The 23553-nt window shown below is 42.2% G+C and overlaps 1 protein-coding gene across 12 annotated transcripts in view; it reads left to right on the forward strand.

Moving 5' to 3' along the window:
- RHOBTB1 (Rho related BTB domain containing 1) overlaps positions 1–23553 on the forward strand; it is a 119449-nt gene that overhangs the window by 33145 nt on the left and 62751 nt on the right. For 3 of the 12 annotated variants that reach the window (XR_010838964.1, XM_067025551.1, XM_059055034.2), the window contains exons 1-2: positions 15751–15995; positions 18080–18130. The gene's annotated coding sequence lies outside the window, so the exon portion shown is untranslated. Of the gene's footprint in view, positions 1–15169; positions 15269–15750; positions 17116–18079; positions 18131–23553 lie in introns of those variants that run through there. The other 9 variants (XM_067025548.1, XM_067025554.1, XM_059055035.2 and 6 more) reach the window with 8 other exon arrangements.

Raw genomic sequence — 23553 nt, forward strand, 5'->3', positions numbered from 1 at the left:
GATCTGAATTTCAGAAAAACAATGAATAACTTTTTTAATGTATGTCCCAAACATTGCATGGGACAGCTGAATGTAATTGGGGGTCCTGTATTTTATCTAGCAACCCTGTCCCCAAGCCAAATGAGAGCCATCAGTAATTAATGAAACTGTCAGCTTAATTTAGTAACATGTACATGGAAAGAATTCGTTCAATGTTTGTTGAATATGTTTTTTGAATCTTTCATAATAACATAAGTGTGAAGCGTTTCTTGAGATCACTAAGTCTTTGGTCTCTTTATCATAATTTCAACATGAAAAGTGTATTCACTCTGGACTGCCATGAACTCTGGTACTCCAGTCTGAGCACTTTCATTTTAGAGATGAGGTAACTGGGCCCTGAGAGAAGTGACTTGACTTGCCCAAGGAAATTCTCCCACAAGGAGTTGATAACGGCCAGTCTTGAGTTCTCGTTACCTAACTCTCCAGCCAATGGTCTGAACCCCCAACTGGGCTGTCTTCACTGTTGTACACTGTATTTGGTAGAGCCAGAATATACCAATTTAAAAAAAAAAAAAGGTGAGGAACGGGTTAATAAATGTTCTGAATAATAGAGTTAGCTAAGTTTACCATTTTAATTGATAAAATCACAATAAAATTGAATACATTAAAATACATTTAAAGCTTAAATTATACTGAACATACCTTAAATTTTTATCATTCGTAAGGCACATGAGTATGTCCCAGTATCCCAGTCCCCCATTTTTGTATAGTATGCAAGAGTACAAATTTAAAGAGAATTCCAGGTATCTTTCGCCTATGTGTTTCTATTCGTAAACTATTGTTCAGGATATGTACACTTTTTTCCCATCCATTCGCCACCTCAAACGTGTTACTGGGAAGAAACATCAAGCCCAGCAATAATCGAACAGTACGAAAGTCATGCTTAGAAGAACAACAGTTGTGATGGGTTCCTTTCCATAGAAAGCGGAAGAACTATTTACATGCACAGATGGTATATCATCTTTACTAATAAAAAGAGGTATTATTTGGACTGAGGTACCGAAAACATGCTGCACCATGCCCAACACATAGCAGATGCTACCTAAATATTAACTAGTATAATTACAGATTAAAAAGTCAGGTGGGGGCTTCCCTGGTGGTGCAGTGGTTAAGAATCCGGCTGCCAATGCAGGGGACATGGGTTCGAGACCTGGTCCGGGAAGATCCCACATGCCTCAGAGCAGCTAAGCCCATGCACCACAACTAATGAGCCTGCGCTCTAGAGCCCACAAGCCACAACTATATTGAGCCCGCGTGCCACAACTACTGAAGCCTGTGCACCTAGAGCCTGTGCTCTGCAACAAGAGAAGCTACTGCAACAAGAAGCCTGTGCACCACAACAGAGTAGCTCCCGCCCGCTGCAGCTAGAGAAAGTCCGCATGCAGCAACGAAGATCCAACACAGCCATAAATGAATTAATTAATTAAATTTTTTTTCAGTCAGGTGGTCATGGATTCAACTAGAGTTTATCATACTAAATGAAGTCAGAAAGAGAAAGACAAATACCATATGATCTCACTCATGTGTGAAATCTAAAATATGACACAAATGAACCTATCTGTGAAACAGAAGTAGAATCAGGGACATAGGGAATAGACATAGACTGGGGGTTGCCAAGGAGGAGGTGGGGAGGGGAGGGAAGGATTGGGAGTTTGGGATTAGCAGATGCTAACTATTATACATAGGATGGATACACAACAAGGTCCAACTGTATAGCCCAGGGAACTATATTCATTATCCTGTGATAAACCATAATGGAAAAGAATATGAAAAAGAATATATATATATATATATAACTGATTTAGTTTGCTATACAGCAATAATTAATACAACACTATAATTTAACTGTACTTCAATAAAAATAAATTAAAATAATTATCAATATCTCAAAAAGAAAGTCAGGTAGTGATCATGGTATTTATTACTATTATTCATGCACACTAATACCTTACCTGTTTATTATACTTTACTCTTTGCAGAATATTTTCACGACCTCAAAGTGCCATTTCATGGATGACCAGTGTAATGTTGGCAGTGGTTACAGTGGAACAAATAAAGCCATAAAGGATAATTTTCCATTAAAACTGCAGCTCTGTCTTAAGTCACATAGGTGGCCTTGTATATATGAGTAACTAGAAGCAATTATAACTAAGGAAACTTGTGAAAGTTTTATCATTCACCTTTATCATAAACCATTTACTTTGGGCTTTCTCGCCCACAGAGACACGACACTTTCAGCAAAACTCCAGGCTCCTCTAATGTTGATCTGTGATGGGAAATGAGATTTTTGTCCCTGGCCCCAGGAGTTATCCGCTTATGTTTACAAGCTAAAGGACTAGACTCCTGCAATGTTGATCACGATGTGTTTAACTGCTTATATCACTCACATGTGATTCAGTTAACTACTTGTTCATAAAGCTGGAAGTTTACCAAGTAGTAAATCAGAGGTTCTGTGAAATATTAAGATAAATATAATATTTACAGAGCTAAGGAGCGATCGCGGTTGTGTGCACGAGACATGGTCTTGACTCCAGAGCAAGGAGTCAGATCCTCAGCACTTTTAGACAAGGAACCATGATGAAAGCAGAAGTGATGACAATTTAGAAAAAGCCTCACAATTCAGCTTTTTTCTGGGGACTGACAGGTAGGTCTCCTTCCAGGTCATTGGTGTTTCTAAAAAAAATTGTATTCATTTTAAGGTGGTATCTATACATAAATTAGTGTACTATGCACTCAATTACTTCAGAATATTTACTTTCATGTGGTCAGAAGATCTGGGTTAGAATTCTGGGTTAGATAGAATTCAGGTTCCCCATCTGCTAACATACAGCAAGTCACTCACCCTCTAGTAAACTTCATTTCCCCATCTCTCGAATTTTGAGATAATAATTCTCAAGGTTGTCACGAAGATTAAGTGACATGTATATTAGAGATGCTTGGTAAGCAGAAAAATGTGATATGAATATAGGTGGAATTAGTTTTCTGAAATGAGCTGTGTGTGTGTGTAGTCCATTTATTTTTCCAGTTTCCGCATGTAGTTTAGCTCACTTCTAGGGAAATGCAGCAATTACAAGTCACTGGCACAGCAAAAACCTCAAATATCAAAAACTAAACCTTCTACCTTATGGACAGAATTTGGTGTAGGCTATTCTGTATAATACTTACAGTCAGCATTTGGGGCTGAGTTGTGGGAATGATATAGTTCCTATAAGACTGAGCTTTGCTACTCCCAAATCCAAGGATACCCTGTGCTGTACAAGATTTTTAAATGGCTTCAGGATGAGTCATTTTACACTTACCAGTGTGTATAAAGCTTCACATTTTACAAGACATTTTCCACAAACATTATTTCATTTAGTCTTAACTTTTTAGAAAGTTATTATTCTCATCTTCATCTTATATATGGAAATTTGAAATGCAATGGATGAAGGAACTAGCACAGAATTACATTACTAGTTAGTGGGATGGCCAAAACACAATTCCATTTTCCTACTCTTTCCACTACTCTATGCCCCCTTTAATGTGTTTCCGTTTGGGGTTTTTCAGGCTTTTTGTTTTTTGTTTTTTAACTTATGTCATGAAGAGAAATACAGTTTTGCATTTTTTGTATGAAACAGTTGGTCGGGCAAGATAGTCTTAAACATGCTATGACACATAAATCTTGTCATTTATTTGAAGTTAGGTAAAGTTGAAGCCTAATATAACACCTTTTGTAATACTAGGAACATAGTTTATTTTGAACAAATGTCCCTTTCAAATGCAGATTTTTTCCACAGTACAGAACCCCATTTTTCCATTTTTTTAAAAAGCAAAGATAATGTGCATTAGACTACTGTGTTTTTCTTCTTTCTAGAGGTGTGACATACCGGGGTTACGATTAGCAACGCCATACTAAACAAAGCCAGACAGAGGCCCATAAAAGCTGTTTGCTACCTCCTCTTACACATGCTGAGCTAGACCACTGGAACACCACCTTGGTAAGAGAGATTCTGACAGGAAGATGAATGTAGTTAGAACTGCCCAGCCCGCAAAAACCACATTTTTACCAAACTTGCCCCACCGTAACAGAAAACCTAATGAAGGGATCCATACAGAAAGGATTTAATGCAAACCTGCACAAATACATTTAACATGCTATAATCAAAGGATACCTTTTTGTCTTTTTCCAACACATGTCCTATATCCACTGGTGCCCAGTAATACAACAACTCTAATGTAAAAAGCATTTTCACCTTCATAGAACTGACAACTAAAAAGCACACTGTATTTAACGCTTCTGTCTTTACATGGGTAACCAAGGAAATGCCAAGACTGGATCCACCAAATTATCCTGAGTGTTCTCCTAAAAAAATACATATATTTTTTCAATCATACTTTCAAAAAAAAAAAAAGCATCTCCTAGAAGTCGCATCAAGGACTAGTTAATTTACACTTGTAGCTTTTAGGTAAAGGACAATCTCCTTCAGCTGATTCCCACAGCCAAGACTAGCTCGGATTTCCCCGGAAAATAGGAACTTCAGGGACCACAAGGGCTGGTTTGAGTAACACCTGAGATAAATTCCCAAGTAGTCAAAATCCCACACAGCTGGGCTGCTGGGGCTAAAGGGTCGTCACTCTACCCAAGTGAAAGCGATTTGGGCAAAGCCTGCCTGTGGTATTTGGGACAGAAAGGGTTCGTGATGGTACTTAATTCCATGTGGCTATCAATGACACAAGAGCTGGTGAGGGGGCCCCAGACACAATGCTCGACAGGCCCCAGAGCAGTCTGACATCTGGGAGAAGCACCTACTCCGGCAGAAGTACTAAAGGTCCTGAATACAAGAAAGAGTTTCAGGAGAAACAGACGGCCCCGGGAAGATCAGGTCATTTTCTTTTAGATCCCACAATACTTTGCATTAATCTAAAGCCCCGAAAAGGGGCTGTCTTACCTTCCTGCCACCGTTCGCTGGAGCCGCATACAGCCCCTCCTGCCAGCCAGGTCCAGACAGACGCCACTGCCTGCAGGTAGGAGCCAGAGCCCCGGTCCTCCCGGACAGCCAGCGAGCAAGACGATTTGTACGGGACAAGGAAGTCGCCCCGCAGCCAATGCTGAAGTCCGGTGCCCACGGGCCTCACCCTGTTCTCTGGGCCAGAAGCATTTCTTCAAAAGCCAGAAAACCCGAAAACATGAGACAGCATGCCACTCACTAGGTCTCCAGCCAGCATCTCTTTAGAGTGCCGCAAAGTTGTTGGCTGTTCCACATTAACACCAGGAATCTGCTCCAATAGCTGTTTTTCAACATCGTTCTACCAAACACATCTCTCCTTAAAACAGGGGCATGTCTTCAAACGCTGGTAGTGCTTGTCCATGAAATTTCTCCGTAACACCAGCAACTCGCCACCCAGGATAACATCCTCTCAACAGCCAAGTACAGAATTCTACCGGGAATCCAAGGAGAAAGAGACAGACGAAGCTAAGCTGGCCTCACTCAGGTTTCTGCTGCAGGCGTAGCTGCGCCGAGCACGCACACACACCACCGGAAGAGGCGTCTGCGACTGCGCGGAGGCCAGACTTAAACTACTTCCGCTGCGGCCACGTGTGGGGCGGGCTCTGCGTGTTGGTTACCGACAGCTGAAAACCAAGTTCATTAAATCATCCTGAAAAACCCTCTCTATAGGAGTTCTATGTAAACTCTTGACAATACTTACTGTAAATACCTGAGAATATTCTCTATAAAACGGATGGCAATATAAGTGTTGAATAGTGGCTGAACTGAAAATGGAGTTATCTTAAGAGAGCATTTAATTTGCATTTGCAAATTCTGTGATCCCAGAATATTTTTTATGTTTCTTTTTATTTATTTATTTGTTCTTATTAGTCATGCATTTTATACACATCAGGATATACATGTCAATCCCTCTCTCCCGATTCATCACACCACCACCGCCACCCCCTGCCGCTTTCCCCCATATGTTTATTCTCTGTTTATTCTCTACTTCTGTGTCTCAATTTCTGCTAGGCAAACTGGTTCATCTGTACCATTTTCTAGGTTCCACATACATATGTTAATACACAATATTTGTTTTTCTCTTTCTGACTTACTTCACTCTGTATGACAGTCTCTAGATCCATCCACGTCTCTACAAACGACCCAATTTCGTTCCTTTTTATGGCTGAGTAATATTCCACTGTATATATGTACCACATCATCTTTATCCATTCATCTGTCGATGAGCATTTAGGTTGTTTCCATGACCTGCCTATTGTAAATAGTGCTGCAATGAACATTGGGGTGCATGTGGCTTTTTGAATTATGGTTTTTTCTGGATATATGCCCAGTAGTGGGATTGCTGGGTCATATGGTAATTCTATTTTTAGTTCTTTAAGGAACCTCCATACTGTTCTCCATAGTGGCTGTATCAATTTACATTCCTAACAGTGCAAGAGGGTTCCCTTTTCTCCACACCCTCTCCAGCATTTGTTGTTTGTAGATTTTCTGATGATGCCCATTCTAACTGGTGTGAGGTGATACCTCATTGTAGTTTTGATTTGCATTTCTGTAATAATTAGTGATGTTGAGCAGCTCTTCATGTGCTTCTTGGCCATCTGTATGTCTTCTTTGGAGAAATGTCTATTTAGGCCTTCTGCCCATTTTTGGATTGGGTTGTTTTTTTTTGATATTGAGCTGCATGAGCTATTTATATATTTTGGAGATTAATCCTTTGTCCAATGATTCATTTGCAAATATTTTCTCCCATTCTGAGGGTTGTATTTTCATCTTGTTTATGGTTTCCTTTGCTGTGCAGAAGCTTTGAAGTTTCATTAGATCCCATTTGTTTATTTTTGTTTTTATTTCCATTACTCTAGGAGGTGGATTAAAAAAGATCTTGCTGTGGTTTATGTCAGAGTGTTCTTCCTATGTTTTCCTCTAAGAGTTTTATAGTGCCCGGTCTTACATTTAGGTCTCTAATCGATTTTGAGTTTATTTTTGTGTATGGTGTTAGGGAGCATTCTAATTTCATTCTTTTACATGTAGCTGTCCAGTTTTCCCAGCACCACTTATTGAAGAGACTGTCTTTTCTCCATTGTTTATCCTTGCCTCCTTTGTCATGGATTAGTTGACCATAGGTGCATGGGTTTATCTCTGGGCTTTCTGTCCTGTTCCATTGATCTATATTTCTGTCTTTGTGCCAGTACCATATTGTCTTGATTACTGTAGCTTTGTAGTCAGGGAGTCTGATTCCTCCAGCTCAGTTTTTTTCCCTCAAGACTGCTTTGGCTATTCAGGGTCTTTTGCGTCTCCATACAAATTTTAAAACTTTTGTTCTAGTTCTGTAAAAAATGCCATTGGTAATTTGATAGGGATTGCACTGAATCTGTAGATTGCTTTGGGTACTATAGTCATTATCACAATATTGATTCTTCCAATCCAAGAACATGGTATATCTCTCCATCTGTTGGTATCATGTTTAATTTCTTTCATCAATGTCTTATAGTTTTCTGCATACAGGTCTTTTGTCTCCCTAGGTAGGTTTATTCCTAGATACTTTATTCTTTTTGTTGCAATGGTAAATGAGAGTCTTTCCTTAATTTCTCTTTCAGATTTTTCATCACTAGTGTATAGGAATGCAAGGGATTTCAGTACATTAATTTTGTATCCTGCACTTTACCAAATTCATTGATTAGCTCTAGTAGTTTTCTGGTGGCATCTTTAGGTTTCTCTATGTATAGTATCATGTCATCTGCAAACAGTGACAGTTTACTTCTTTCCCAATTTGTATTCCTTTTATTTATTTTTCTTTTCTGATTGCTGTGGCTAGGACTTCCAAAACTATGTTGAATAATAGTGGTGAGAGTGGACATCCTTGCCTTGTTCCTGATCTTAGAGGAAATGCTTTCAGTTTTTCACCATTGAGAATGATGTTTGCTGTGGGTTTGCCATATATGGCCTTTATTATGTTGAAGTAGGTTTCCTCTATGCCCACTTTCTGGAGAGTTTTTATCATAAATGGGTGTTGAATTTTGTCAGAAGCTTTTTCTGCATCTGTTGAGATGATCATATGGTTTTTATTCTTCAATTGTTAATATGGTGTATCACACTGATTTGTGTATATTGAAGAATCCTTGCATCCCTGGGGTAAATCCCACTTGATCGTGGTGTATGAGCCTTTTAATGTGTTGTTGGATTCTATTTGCTAGTATTTTGTTGAGGATTTTTGCATCTATATTCATCAGTGATATTGGTCTGTAATTTTCTTTTTTTGTAGTGTCTTTGTCTGGTTTTGGTATCAGGGTGATGGTGGCCTCATAGAATGAGTTTGGGAGTGTTCCTTCCTCTGCAAGTTTTTGGAAGAGTTTGAGAAGGATGGGTGTTAGCTCTTCTCTAAATGTTTGATAGAATTCACCTGTAAAGCCGTCTGGTCCCAGACTTTTGTTTGTTGGAAGATTTTTAATCACAGTTTCAATTACATTCCTTGTGAATGGTCTGTTCATATTTTCTATTTCTTCCTGGTTCAGTCTTGGAAGGTTATACCTTTCTAAGAATTTGTCCATTTCTTCCAGGTTGTCCATTTTATTTGCATAGAGTTGCTTGTAGTATCCTCTTAGGATGCTTTGGATTTCTGAGGTGTCTGTTGTAACTTCTCCTTTTTCATTTCTAATTTTATTGATTTGAGTCCTCTCCCTCTTTTCCTTGATGAGTCTGGCTAATGGTTTATCAATTTTGTTTATCTTCTCAAAGAACCAGCTTTTAGTTTTATTGATCTTTGCTATTGTTTTCTTTGTTTCTATTTCATTTATTTCTGCTCTGATCTTTATGATTTCTTTCCTTTTGCTAACTTCAGGTTTTGTTTGTTCTTCTTTCTCTAGTTCCTTTAGGTGTAACATTAGATGGTTTATTTGAGATTTTTCTTGTTTCTTGAGGTAGGCTTGTATAGCTATAAAATTTCCTCTTAGAACTGCTTTTGCTGCATCCTGTAGATTTTGGATCATCGTGTTTTCATTGTCATTTGTCTCTAGGTGTTTTTTGATTTCCTCTTTGATCTCTTCAGTGACTTCTTGCTTTTTTTTTTTTTTTTTTTTTGTGGTATGCAGGCCTCTCACTGTTGTGGCCTCTCCCGTTGCGGAGCACAGGCTCCGGACGCGCAGGCCCAGCAGCCATGGCCCACAGGCCCAGCCGCTCCACAGCATGTGGGATCCTCCCGGACCGGGGCACGAACCCATGTCCCCTGCATCGGCAGGCGGACTCTCAATCACTGCACCACCAGGGAAGCCCCTTCTTGCTTATTTAGTAACGTTTTGTTTGGCATCCATGTGTTTGTGTATTTTACGTTTTGTTCCCTGTAATTGATTTCTAATCTCACAGCTTTATGGTCAGAAAAGATGCTTGATATGCTTTCAGTTTTCTTAAATTTACTGAGGCTTGATTTGTGACCCAAGATGTGACCTGTCCTGGAGAATGTTCCATGTGCACTTGAGAAGAAAGTGTAATCTTCTGTTTTTGGATGGAATGTCCTATAAATATCAATTAAATCGATCTGGTCCATTGTGTCATTTAAAGCTTGTGTTTCCTTATTAATTTTCTGTTTGGATGATCTGTCATTGGGGTAAATGAGGTGTTCAAGTCCCCTATTATTATTGTGTTACTGTCGATTTCCTCTTTTATAGCTGTTCATAGTTGCCTTATGTATTGAGGTGCTCCTATGTTGGGTGCATATATATTTATAATTGTTATATCTTCTTCTTGGATTGATCCCCTGGTCATTACGTAGTGTCCTTCCTTGTCTCATGCACCATTCTTTATTTTAAAGTCTATTTTATCTGATATGAGTATAGCTACTCCAGCTTTCTTTTGATTTCCATTTGGAAATCTTGGAATATCTTTTTCCATCCCCTCACTTTCAGTCTGTATGTGTCCCTAGGTCTGAAGTGGGTCTCTTGTAAACAGTATATATATGGGTCTTGCTTTTGTATCCATTCAGCAAGCCTGTGTCTTTTGATTGGAGCATTTAAGGTAATTAAGGTAATTATCGATATGTATGTTCCTGTGACCATTTTCTTAATTGTTTTGGGTTTGTTTTTCTAGGTCCTTTTCTTCTCTTGTGTTTCCCAATTAGAGAAGTTCCTTTAGCATTTGTTGTAGAGCTGGTTTGGTGGTGCTGAATTCTCTTAGCTGTTGCTTGTCGGTAAAACTTTTGATTTCTCCATCAAATCTGAATGAGATCCTTGCTGGGTAGAGTAATCTTGGTTGTAGGTTCTTCTCTTTCATCACTTTAAATATATCATGCCACTCCCTTCTGGCTGGTAGAGTTTCTGCTGAGAAATCAGCTGTTAACATTATGGGAGTTCCCTTGTATGTTATTTGTCATTTTTCCCTTGCTGCTTTCCATAATTTTTCTTTGTCTGTAATGTTTGCCAATTTGATTACTATGTGTCTTGGTGTGTTTCCCCCTGGGTTTATTCTGTATGGGACTCTCTGCGCTTCCTGGACTTGGGTGACTATTTCCTTTCCCATGTTAGGGAAGTTTTTGACTATAATCTCTTCAAATATTTTCTTGGGTCCTTTCCCTCTCTTTCTTCTCCTTCTGGGACCCCTATAATGTGAATGTTGTTGCATTTAATGTTGTCCCAGAGGTCTCTTAAGCTGTCTTCATTTCTTTTCATTCTTTTTTCTTTATTCTGCTCCACAGCAGTGAATTCCACCATTCTGTCTTCCAGGTCACTTATCCGTTCTTTTGCCTCAGTTATTCTGCTATTGATTCCTTCTAGCATATTTTTCATTTCAGTTATTGTATTGTTCATCTCTGTTTGTTTGTTCTTTAATTCTTCTAGATCTTTGTTAGACATTTCTTGCATCTTCTCCATCTTTGCCTCCATTCTTTTTCCAAGGTCCTGGATCATCTTCACTGTCATTATTCTGAATTCTTTTTCTGGAAGGTTGCCTATCTCCACTTCATGTAGTTGTTTTTCTGGGGTTTTATCTTGTTCCTTCATCTGGTACATAGCCCTCTGCCTTTTCATCTTGTCTATCTTTCTGTGAATGTGGTTTTTGTTCCACAGGCTGCAGGATTGTAGTTCTTCTTGCTTCTGCTCCAGGATATACTTTTGAAGGAAAAAAAACATCTCAAAACTCAGTAGTTAAAAAAATCCAATTACAAAGTATGCCAGAGAGATGAACAGATATTTCAGCAAAAAGAGACATGGGACATGAGATGTTCAACATCATTAGTCATTAGGGAAACCCAGATTAGAACCACAATGACTTGTCCCTACAAAGCTATTGAACAATTGAAAACAAATATTTTTTAATACTGATAATACCAAATACTGGTGAGGACTTGGAGAAACTAGATTTCTCATACATTACTGGTGGGAATGTAAAATAGTACAGGCACTCTGGAACATAGTTTGACAGTTTCTTAGCATATGACCCAGCAATGGCATTCTTGGGCATTCATCCCAAAGAAATAAAACACTTAAGTTCACACAAATACCTACAATGCAATGTTTACAGAAGTATTATTCTTTTTTTTTTTTTTTTTTTTTTTTTTTTTTTTTTTTTTTGCGGGCCTCTCACTGTTGTGGCCTCTCCCATTGCGGAGCACAGGCTCCGGACGCCCAGGCCCAGCGGCCATGGCTCATGGGCCCAGCCGCTCCACGACATGCGGGATCTTCCTGGACCGGGGCACGAACCCGTGTCCCCCGCATCGGCAGGCGGACCCTCAACCACTGCGCCACCAGGGAAGCCCCAGAAGTATTATTCTTAATGGCAAAATACTGGAAGCCACTCAAAAGTCCCTCAATGGGAAAATGGATGAACAAATTCTGGTATATCCATCCAATAGAAATTTACTTAGCAATAAAAAGAAATGAACTACTGATATATGCAACACCCTGGATGAACCTCAAGAGCATTCTGCCTAGTAAAAAAAATTTTTCATTCAATCTCAAAACATTACATACTGTATGCTCTTACTTTTTTTTTTTTTTTTTTTTTTTTTTTTTTCCATTACACGGGCCTCTTACCGTTGTGGCCTCTCCCGTTGCGGAGCACAGGCTCCGGACGCGCAGGCTCAGTGGCCATGGCTCACGGGCCCAGCCACTCTGCAGCATGTGGGATCTTCCCGGACCGGGGCACGAACCCGTGTCCCCTGCATCGGCAGGTGGACTCTCAACCACTGCGCCACCAGGGAAGCCCTGTATGCTGTTATTAAATTAAGCCTCAAAATGTCAAAATTCTAGAGATGGAGAAAAGATTAATGGTTGGTGGGGGGATGCAAATACCAAGATTTAGCATGAAGGAGTTATTTTATGATGATGAAACTGTTCTGTATCTTGATTGTGAGAATTTTTTTTAATCCTGTGACTTCGGTAAATAATTACCATAAAAGGTAGTCAAAAGTTTTTACACCACTTTTGTGCAGTAAAATCCTGAGTGTTTAAATATACAGTGTTGGTTTAATTAAGCTTAAGTACCAAATTTTTCTTTTATTTTTGGCTGCATTGGGTCTTTGTTGCTGCGCTCAGGCTTTCTCTAGTTGCAGCAAGCGGGGGCTACTCTTCGTTACGGTGCACAGGCTTCTCATTGCGGTGGTTTCTCTTGTTGTGGAGCGCAGGCTGTAGGTGTGTGGCTTCAGTAGTTGCAGCCCTGGGGTCAGTAGTTGTGGTGCACGGGCCTCAGTTGTTGCAGCTCGTGGGCTCAGTAGTTGTGGCTCACGGGATCTAAAGTGCAGGCTCTGTAGTTGTGGCGCACGGGCTTAGTTGCTCCGTGGCATGTGGGATCTTCCTGTACCAGGGCTTGAACCCGTGTCCCCTGCACTGGCAGGAGGATTCTTAATGGCTGCACCACCAGGGAAGTCCCACCAATTTTTATATTTATTAAAAATGAATGGTATTGATTTTATTAGCAAGCCACAATTTTAGTACACACATGTGGATTATTTTGTGGTAATAACAAGAACAGGGCAATAACAAGATTCATGGCAGTGCTTCAGAGGATTATTTGCTATTGTTCTTTTCCTTTCCTGTTGGCAAAATATAGTCTGTACTCATTTTGTCCAACTCTTCTAGAATCCTGAGTTTTATGTGTAAAATTTGGGGGCTACATAGCACCATTGTGGCAACCTCTTTCTCAGATCACTGCCCTAGTTGGGAAGGACTTCCTTAAACCATGACCTTTCCTCTGCCACGCCTGAATTATTGTTTACACCGATTTATTTTCCTGGACATTCTTCTGGTCATTTTCCCTCAGATGTAGGCATCCAACTGGGTAATTCCATAATGATTGTTAATTCTTTGCCCCTGGAGAAGAAGAAGCATCCTTTGGAAGGCCTATCTGAGCATCGGTGCCCCCTAGGGGTGGAGGGCAACGTCTGAACAGTTGCGTACCAACTGGGGTCTTTGTATAGGTGTCCTTCTGGTCCTACCACCTACCTGCTGCTTAAACAAGCCATTTAATTCTTTTTAATTTATAACTGAGGATATAAAAGAAATTGAGAAGAGGCAGGATGTCAAAAAGCCAATTAGTGGTAAAATAAGGCCTTAGCAGAGGCTGACCCAGGTGCAAATGCAACTGTCAAAATCTCAGGAAACTGCCTCTGTGTGCCTCAGTTTCCTCATCTATAAAATGGTTATGTTAACAATGGCATCTACCTCATCCGCTGTTGTGAGGCTTAATTGAGACAATGTGTTTGAAATCTCCTAGCCTAACCCATTGCCTGCCACATGTGAAGGCCATAATACATGTTGATTCCTATTTCTTTTGAGGTTTTACACTATTTCTTAGCCCCTCTGGGCAGTTTGAAGAGAAATGGCTTGCAATAAAAAAAGAACTGATTGCTAGGAGTGAATAGGGTTAATTAACTTTTCCCAAGAAAGAAATGTGTTCCTGAAAAAAATGTATAATATATTGATTAAACCTTTCAAATTGGAGTCACTTTTAAATAGACTAAGCAAAGTCTGTTTTGTGCCAAGTAAATGATCACCCCCTCATGTATCTGTGTTGAAGTTCTCAGAGTAGATGCCCATACTTGACTTTTCATTATCCTCTCCTCTGGGTATCAAAGATTAGAGACTAATAATTCCATTCGCAACAGACAGTTCAGTGAGGATGGCTTAAACAAAGCAGGTTGCCCTTAATAACCTTCCTTGTCAAAACACTGAATTTCACTATATTCTGGGGTCTCTGGGAAATTCAAAGAGCACCAGGCAAGACTTGGTCCCCAAAGGGAGTATAAACTAGTGAGGAAGAGAAGGAATACCCAGTGCAGTAAAACTCATCTGGGGAGCCTAGGAAGGGAGAACACGTATTCCATCTGGGAATCTGAAGATGGTTTCTTGGAAGAAACTGAGGGACAGAGGGGTATGTTTGCATGTATAATTTTTTTTCTAATGTTCTGTTCTTGAGGGATAACACAAAGAGACAGCCTTTGCAATAGAATGTGGGTCCCTCTTTCCCAGCCCTGCAAACCTTCAGGAACCCATTAGCTGAGAACTCCTTGAGGACTAAGGACACACTGTTGCCATCTTTGTATCCCCAGCCCTTAGTACACAGACAGCCTCCTTGGTGAAGGTTTATTAAATGAACAAGCCCCTAAGGTACCTGGACACATCAATACCTTTATCTCCTAATTGCCACTTTATAAGCTGGGAATAAGGAGGTTTAAAACGCAGTAATTTTAAGAGGCTGATGGAAAGCACGTTGAGGGCCCGCACCAGGTTGGTTGTGTTGGCTGTCACCTCCTTAGAGCTTGACAGGGTACCTGACACACTGTATGTAGACACTAAATAAGTACCTTTTACGTGCGTGCATGAATACTGCCCCTGGTCCTGTCCTCAAAGCTCGAAGTCAGCCTGGAAGAGTAAGAAAGAGTTCACGAGGAAGGATGGACTGTCGCGGGCATCCAAGAATTCTGACAACCCACGAGCCGCCAGAAGTCAATTTCACTTCCTCACTCAGCCAATTTGTAGGCCGTTGTAAATCGCCTACTTACTCGGGTCGGGGGGGTGGGGGGCAGCCCGTGTGACCTTACCGCCCCCTGCGGGGACCCCCCACGAGCCAAATCACAGAGGAAAAAGGTAACCCAGAAGGGGGAGCCGGCCAACACGTGCAGCGCCCAGGGGAGGAGGAGGCTGGGCTAACGCAGCCCTTAGTCAGCAGCTGGGCTCGGTTTTGAAACAAAAGCCCATGTCCTCCCTCGGAGTCCGCGGCCGGTCAGCTCCTAGGGGGAAGAAAACCATGCCGCCCAGCCGGTTAGTGGCCCAACTTACTTTTCCGGAGCCTGGGACAAAGGGCCAGCAGTTGTACGGGAATGGGTGGAGTGCTGGGGACAGAGGACGGGGTGGGGTGGAGGTGGGGGGGGCGGCTGGTCGTCCTGCCCCTCCCCGCCCGGCCGCTAGCGAGCGGGGCTGGGGTCTGCCAGGCACTGCGCACGTCAGCCCCGGGCAGTCTGCCTCCGAGCCCGGGCCCTCCCGGGGCCGCGTCAAGCCGAGGCACCTTTGCAACCCGCGCCCCAGCGCACAGACACACCAGGCCCCGGTTTCATGAATGAAATCCAACCGTGTGGCTATAAATAGCCGCGAAGGCTGCTAACGTCACGGAGCGAGCGGCGGCCGCCAAGGCGGCGGAGCTGGGTGCCGAGCGCTCTGTTCCGCCCGGCCGGCCAGCCAGCCTGAGAGCCGGGTGGGGGCGGGAGGAAAAGGGGAGGGCTGGGGGGCGGCGGCGGAAAGGGGCGAGCCCCTCCGGCCCCGCAGCGGGAAGAGCGGCCGCGGCGCCGGGCGAGCCCGGGAGGCGAGGCAGTGCCATGCTGCCTTTGTGCAAAGTTGGGCGGCGGGCGGCGCGCCGCGCGCAGGGGCCCCGCACACCCGCGACCGCGCGCAGTCGTGGCTGCTGCTGAGTGGCGGGGGCCAGCGCCCCCCCCGCCCCCCGCTCCCCCAGCCCTTGAAGGCGGAGAGAGCTGGCGTCTCGCTCGGCTTCAGGGTAGGTTCTGTGTCGTGAGTGCGCTATGCTGTGAAACTTCTCCGAGCGGCCGCCGCGGTGCCCCGCTCCACCCGCCCCGGCCCCGGCGGGTGGCTCGTGGGAGCCCCGGGCCGCGCGCCACGCGGCGCGCAGCGTCCCGAGCGAGAGTCGTGGGACCGAGCTGCTCTGGGAGCCGCCCTCGCCTGTCTCGCGAGGCCGGGAGCCCCGCCATCAGAGGCAAGCAGAAGAGATTCCTAGGAGCGCCCGTCCAGCCGCACCCCTAACTTGGAGCTGAGAAAATGCACAACAGGCACCCTTAGCAGGCGGGCTGCGCCGGGACGGCGCGGGGGGCGGGGTGCCGCGCAGACCAGAGGGCTCTTTTCCTTGGAAGGACGGTGGTGGGGGGCTGGAGGAAATGCAGAGGGGGATACCCGAGCCCCTTGGGCGCTTGCACCCCCCTGACCGGTCAGCCCAGAGTTCGGCGCTCCCCACCAACAGCCGGTGTCCATGGAGTCTGTTGTGAGTTGCTGTGACAACAGTAGGAGCTGCCATGAGGGGCTGGCAAAACACCTTACCTTGTCTCTGCGCGCTCAGCTTTCGGGGAGAAAAACGGGGGGTGGGGATATGCAGACAGGGAATCCAACCCCCACTACAGAAGACGAAGTGGAAGGAAGGCCCAACTATGTAAAAATGGACCCCCCGATCCTACTGTTCGCTCTGCCGTTTCTACCCTCTGCAGTATCAAACATCTCAACTGAGAAGCAGTGTCAATATTTAGACTTGGACACGCCAGAAAGTTAGAGGGGAGCGCCAGGCGCAGGGTTCTGACTTGGTTTTGCACGTCAGCACACGAGCTGTGCCTTTCGAGCTGACTGCACACGTTTGCTGGGGTTGGGGGCGGGGAAAGGCACGAAGATCGGTATATACACAAAGGCACCCAGACCTAAGAAGACCTAGGAAGTTAAGACCAGAGGAGTCGCCTTGACTTTGAACTTCCCCCAACCCGTGCTGTTCACGCAGCCCTGTTGAACCCCAGGCAGACGCTCAGCTTGAGGTTTCACTAGTTTGGGGCTCCCCACCACCAACCGGGGCAGTGCTGCATATTCTACACCGTATTGTGGATCCTCTCTAAGCTGCAGAAGTATGTTATCAGTAGTTTGCATCTCTGTATAACTGTGTTCTCACTATCACCAGATATAAATAGCCAATAGGCTGTGTGTGCAGCAGACGCTAGGCTTTTCTAAACATACAGATAAGTTTGTTTAAAAACACTCTTCAGAAATTTGGAATTATATTTCATTTCCGGTAACTTTGTAGATGCCCAAGAGGGTCACTGATTGCTAGAAAAGAAACACAAGCTCTTTTCAATGTAAATAATGTCTACACATCGCTCCACAGGTGAAGTGGGCAGCAAATTATTCTTCAACTGGGTTTCCTCTGGGATGCCTGGATTGTATTTGGACGTATTCGTGGGAAGGGGATTTAACTTGTTCATCCCAACGTGGAAGACTTTGAAAACTCAGTCGGAAGCAATGAAATCATAGTACTCTAAGCTTGCCCCAGTTGATTGCTGTTTTGAGAGGAGCGTAAATTTAAGTACGTAGGGGCTATGTGTGATCAAATAGGTGGAAATAGAAACATAGGTAGTTTGATGTCACTGGCACAACAGCATAACTTATTCACTATACAAATGTAATCAAATAGTAAAAACCAGAATCATTTGGACTTTTACTTATGATAATATGGTCCAAAAAGTGCTATTTTGGAGGAATAGCTTGTCCACTTCGTTGACTACCGTATTGTTAAAATGCCTGTAAAGTTTTCCTTGTTCCTATTCCTGAGTTTGGTTAAATGCTTTCTTCTGTGTCATCCCCAAAGGCTCAGAAACAGACTTTCAGAAATGCTGCAAAAAGTTAACCTAGCTATTTCAGGATGTATATGACCCCAAGAAATGCCATTTTAACACTGACACTTGGCAAAAATAAAGCAGATTCTGCCCTTTTGGGGGGAAAAAAGGAAAACAATGTATGTTAAAAATGTCAGTGGCTCCCCATGTGCTCCTAGCAAGCAGTAGGATTTATAAAGTATTTCTCTCTTTTGTGTAGGTAAGTCCAGCTGTGAGCAAGGTGTTCTGTTCTTCACTTCCAGCAAGCCAGGTCAGTGTTCTTTGTGCAAACCCATGACCATAAATTGCTGACATCCTGTGTCTAATTCTGAGCATGCATTTCAGAACAAGTTTCTTAGTCATCTGTCTTAAAATGGTTTGTCTTTGTCATGTTTTTATTGACTCAATTATGAATATCACAATTTCAATGATTATTAAAATTATTCTATTTACTCTGTGAGCAAAATGGTACTAAAATGGGCATTGAATCAGTTTGTTCATTATAAGACTTTTCATTTTCACTTTGGGGATCCAAGTGGTGCCCAGATAGCTGAAGATACTGGGGATTTGGGTGCTTGATAATTAAGATTTTACATCTATGCTAATCTTAGCGCTCTAAAGCTGAAAGAAAATTGATACAATAATACTTGACATTTTTGAGCATGAACCAAAGTTCGGGTAACGTGCCACATTCTTTTTACTATGTTCTCAATCTGCATCCAAAAAATCCCTGTTAGGTGTAACTACTCCCTTGGTCGCCAAAGGACAGGTGAGGAATTGAAAGTTCAGAGAGGTTAGGTAATAGGTTCAATTCCTGCTTCTCTAGTAAATGGAAGAAATAATATTTTTTTTCAAGTGCTGTCTTACTCCAAAACCTAAATTCTCTAATTGGAAAAATCTTATCTCCAGTAGAGAAACTGGGACCACGAAAGGTTAAGCGACTTGCCTAAGATAACTTGGTAATTACAGCTTATGTAGTAACATTCAGTGGCACAGCTGTTACAAAAGAATAAATTCCATTCTCTTAAGTATTGTAAAACAGCAAAATATTAAGTATTCATATGTACTTTCTGGCATGGCTCTGTCAAAAATTTAAGAAAGTTTTTACCATGGGGTCTCTGGTTTTAAGGATCTCACAAACAGATTTAAAAGACAAGATATTAAACATTCATGTAGGAAAAGTGAGAAAATAAATCAAGATCATACATGCCAGAAGTTTGAACTGAGGGTCAATGGTACATTTACGAGAAGTTCAGCATTTTCCACCCTGTGGGACTACTTTGCAATTCTATGTATGCATGGAAAAATATTTCCAAGCACATTTTTGTCAGGATAGATAATAAAAGGGTGAGAGATTGAAGAAAGACAATGTAGAATTTCAAACCAAGAGGGAGACATGCATTCATTTAGAACTGCTAAATTACAGTATCTCAAACTCAAGGTGTTATTGCTTCAGAAGCATTGAAACAGAATTGTGAGCTGTCTGAATCTTCACAGCATCAGTGAGAAAGCATTACAATTTGGCATACTGTATTCCTTCTGAAACCTCAGTTTGTCTGATATGTGCCACGTAGACAGATTTGGATACCTAGTAGTTAAATACCAACTAAAGTCCTGAAAATGGCCAGTATTTAAAGATTAAGCAGGACATTCTCAGCTTTTGCTGGGGTTGACAACGGTCTCCTTCCCCCCTTTCATACTCCCCTCCTACTTTTTGTAGAAGAATTTGTAACAGTTGTTAACCCTTCTCAGAGAGTATTATATGAAGGGATAATAAAAAATAAGATGGGGAATAAATTACTAGAGAAAGCTTTACTATATCATCTTTTTTAATGTACTGAAAAACCCCAACTCAAGTTAATAACCCTAAAAGCTTAATTAGTTAGGAGATACTTTTAAGCATTTAAGGGGTTGCTATAAGCTATCCTATTACACCTTTGTCCTGTAAAAGTTGTTATATAGTGTATCATTACAAAATAGATCATAAGGGCACTGTTAGACTGGGAAGACCCCATTACAGGTGAAGGCCTCATTATCAACTGATATTTGCTTAGCTATGACCATGGTATGTCGTAAATTATCCGTATAACAACTATAAACATATGATTACTTAAAGAGTAAAATTATACTCTGAATCATATAATGTTAGCACCAAAAGAAGCTTCAGAATGAGCATGGTATCTCTAGTAGTAATTTAATTAGCAATCATTTGTTTGTTTATTTGAACTTCAGAGGCTTTGGTTAATACGCTTGACTTATCTTAAAACGTGCCTGGAAATATTTGACACTTTACTATGTTTTTTGCTCAGGAAATTTACCTGTAGAAGACAGGAATTTTTTCTTTAACCTTTCTATTGGTCTTCCTTTTAGAAAACAGGCAGTTCCACCTCATTTTGTGAAGGATAGGGTTCAAAGAGTACAGGCGATTTGAATCTGGTTCTTGGGTTCATCTTCTTTTGTTCACCTAGGTTTCCCACCAACCTGGCAACACCAGAACAAAATTTGGACAGGGAAGGAAAAATAAGTCACAAAAAGTGTGGTGTATGTAGAAAGGGGGACGGGGTGGGAGAGTGTTTGAGTGCTGGGCGAGGGGATGGGGAAAGGGAGAGCTTTGGCAGGCAGGGCAAGAAGCAGTCACTCAAACGGATGGGATGTGTATGGAATGGTTATTGATATGTCAGCATCAAAACTGTTTGGGTTTTTTTGGTGGGGCTTATAAACAAAGTAAAGTCACCTCCTCCTAGAATCTTTTGTTCTTTGTGTGCATTGGGCAGAAACTGGGAAATAGGTAAAAACCCACTAAAATGAAATGTGGGTCTGACAGGCACTCCTTCCTGATGTCCCAGGACACTCCTGTCTTCAGACTCTCCTTCCAGCTGTCCTGTCAAATACATCAGCATTTCTCTTATGAGGTTTTATCCACTAAGGGTGAATTAGAAGGTTTTACAAAGAAAGAAAGAGATAGATGCCAGTAGGTCCAGGAGAAGCACGACTGCATTTCTCCTCTCTGCACCTGAGTTTGTTATTGCATAGACACAGATTAATGGCAAGTTCCCGGCACTCATGAGGTACAGTCTCAAGCTCCATCCCTCCGTGGAGAAATTTCCTTTGAATTGTTACCCAGTGGTAGTCCAGACCCCTAATGACCACAGGAATAACAATAACCAGTAATTATTATGCTCCTACTAGATGCCACACACTTTACTGCATTACAGCTAATATTCATCATTAATTCCAATTTTACAGAAGCCTAAGGGAAACTCAGATATGTTAAGTCAGAGAACTAATCGGAGGTAGAGCTTGGATTTGTACCCAGATCTGTCTAAGAACTTGAATATATATTTGTTTTAAATATATACTGGGAGAAAAAAAAACTTTAAAAACATTACATTCCAGGTTATTCTTGCAGATGGTAGAGTACCGGAGTTAAGTAATTATTCTTGTAGGGCTTTTTGAATTTTGGCATTTTTATTGTTGTTGTTTTTTTTTTTGTTTCATATTTGGTAACTTGAACCACACAGCAGTCTTGTCTGGACAGACTTGTTAACTCTTCAGGTCATTTCTAATATATTTTGATGGAAATCACCATTGTAAGCAGTTGAGTCATGGAGGGTTGAATCATGGACCCAGAAAGGTTCTTAAGGAAACTTAATCCAACCTCATGTAGGTGAAAAAAATCTGCCACCCAGAGAAGCAACGTAACTCACCACTCTTACAGTTCATAAGTGGCACAGCTGGAACTGAACCCAGGTTTCCAAGGCCCAGCCCAGGGCTCAGTTCTATTACATAACACTGCCTGAAACGTGCCAAGTCTTCTGAAGCCTCCAACTTAGCCCAAATTACAGCTACCAAGTTTGAAATACATCTGAAACCTAATATACATCCAGAAATGGGTGATAAGAGGGTTCCAGCAATGTAGAGATAAGGTGAGTATTAGGAGAAGCCTCGCTTCTCTTCACTGACACCAATATAGACCAGTCTTGCCTCGTATTCCAAACATAACAGCTCCATACTGATCCCTTCCCAGCTGTCTTTGTTGAGATACCTGTTTTCATCAAGTATGGAGCTTTTTAATTTTGTCTGTGGAGTTCTGGCTTTTTTTTTTTTTTTTTTTTTTTTTTTTTGCGGTACGTGGGCCTCTCACTGTTATGGCCTCTCCCGTTGCGGAGCACAGGCTCTGGACGTGCAGGCTCAGCGGCCATGGCTCACGGGCCCAGCCGCTATGCGGCATGTGGGATCTTCCCAGACCAGGGCACGAACCTGTGTCCCCTGCATCGGCAGGCGGACTCCCAACCACTGCGCCACCAGGAAAGCCCGGAGTTCTGGCTTTTTATTAACTATGTGATGCAGGTGACATACTTCTTTGAACCTTATTTTGCTCATCTGTAAAATGCTAACAGTATCACCTCTGTCAGAGGATTATGAGGATGCTATGAAATCACACATGTAAAACAGATAGTAGGTGCTCAATAAGAGTGAGTTCTCTTCCTAGCCTTGCTGAAGTATCTTAAGGGAAAATGTTATAACACATAAGGGCATTCATGTCATTTTGCTGCTAAATGTTCTTCAGTCATTTGAAGTCTGATATTGCAAGGGATGATGACAGTGACCTTTTTTCTTGGGTGAAAATGGGCCCGGTCATGTCTCAGTACCAGTGGCGTGCGTCTCTGAGTACCAGTGGCGTGGGCACGCCTGGGTACAATTACATTTGTCTTCTTCATGCTCTAGGGTTGCCAGGGTTTACTTGAATTATTTTATTGCTTCAGCTTCTGCCTCAGACTAATACCAAGCTCCTCTTGGAGACTTGTGGCTCTCATTTCCTTCCAGACACAGTTTAAGTATCTAACGTGTTTTCCACATAGACCTTTGCATCTCAAAGCATCCACTATGTTTTCAGCCAAATAACTAAGAAATATTTCCAGAGAATAGTGTTGCCAGTAAAACATTTTTGCTTTCAATTTCAAAACATGTGAGAGTTTCCTCCCATCACTTCAATTAACTCTAGTATTGAATCTTTCCTGTGCATTGGCCCTGTCTTTTCTCTTTGCCCTGGGTTGCTGACTGCTTTATTGATTGGGAAAAACATAAGCACTACAATTTCCCCCTTTCACCCTCAGCATTTGATAGCTACCCTGGCCTAAATTACATCTCTGGGAAGTGTTTCATCACACTCCTCTCTCCAGCTACCACACTTTGTCGTGTGGCACTTGCTGCCCTGCTTTGGGTTTTAGGAACCAAGCCTTTGGCAATGTGTCCTATTCATCATATACATGCAGGAAAGCTACTGATACAATTATTTTCTTACTTCTACTTTTCCCCCCTTTTTGACCTTAATAATCCAAGTGGCCTAGAATAGCCTTTATTTTCCTAGTGGCTCAGTTTCCCTTTTCAGTATTTGACAGATGTGACAAATGGCAAGATGTATGTCCTTTTCTTCGGGCTTAGGTGTAGCAACTAGTTGTTTTCCCCAGGGCTATGGCTCAACTGGTGCGAGATGCTTACAGAGCTCCAACTGCTAGATTGTTAACCAGTCTCAAATCGGTTATATAAGTTTCAGTTCATACTAAGAAGTTTATTTTTAAAGCAGTGCTTCTCAAACTTTAATGTACATACACATCACCTGGGCATCTCTATAAAAAGCAGATTCTGATTCAGAAGTTCTAGGATGAGACCTGAGATGATGCGTTTCCCAGG

The sequence above is a fragment of the Kogia breviceps genome, chromosome 2 (assembly GCF_026419965.1).
Source record: "Kogia breviceps isolate mKogBre1 chromosome 2, mKogBre1 haplotype 1, whole genome shotgun sequence".
Taxonomy (NCBI): domain Eukaryota; kingdom Metazoa; phylum Chordata; class Mammalia; order Artiodactyla; family Physeteridae; genus Kogia; species Kogia breviceps.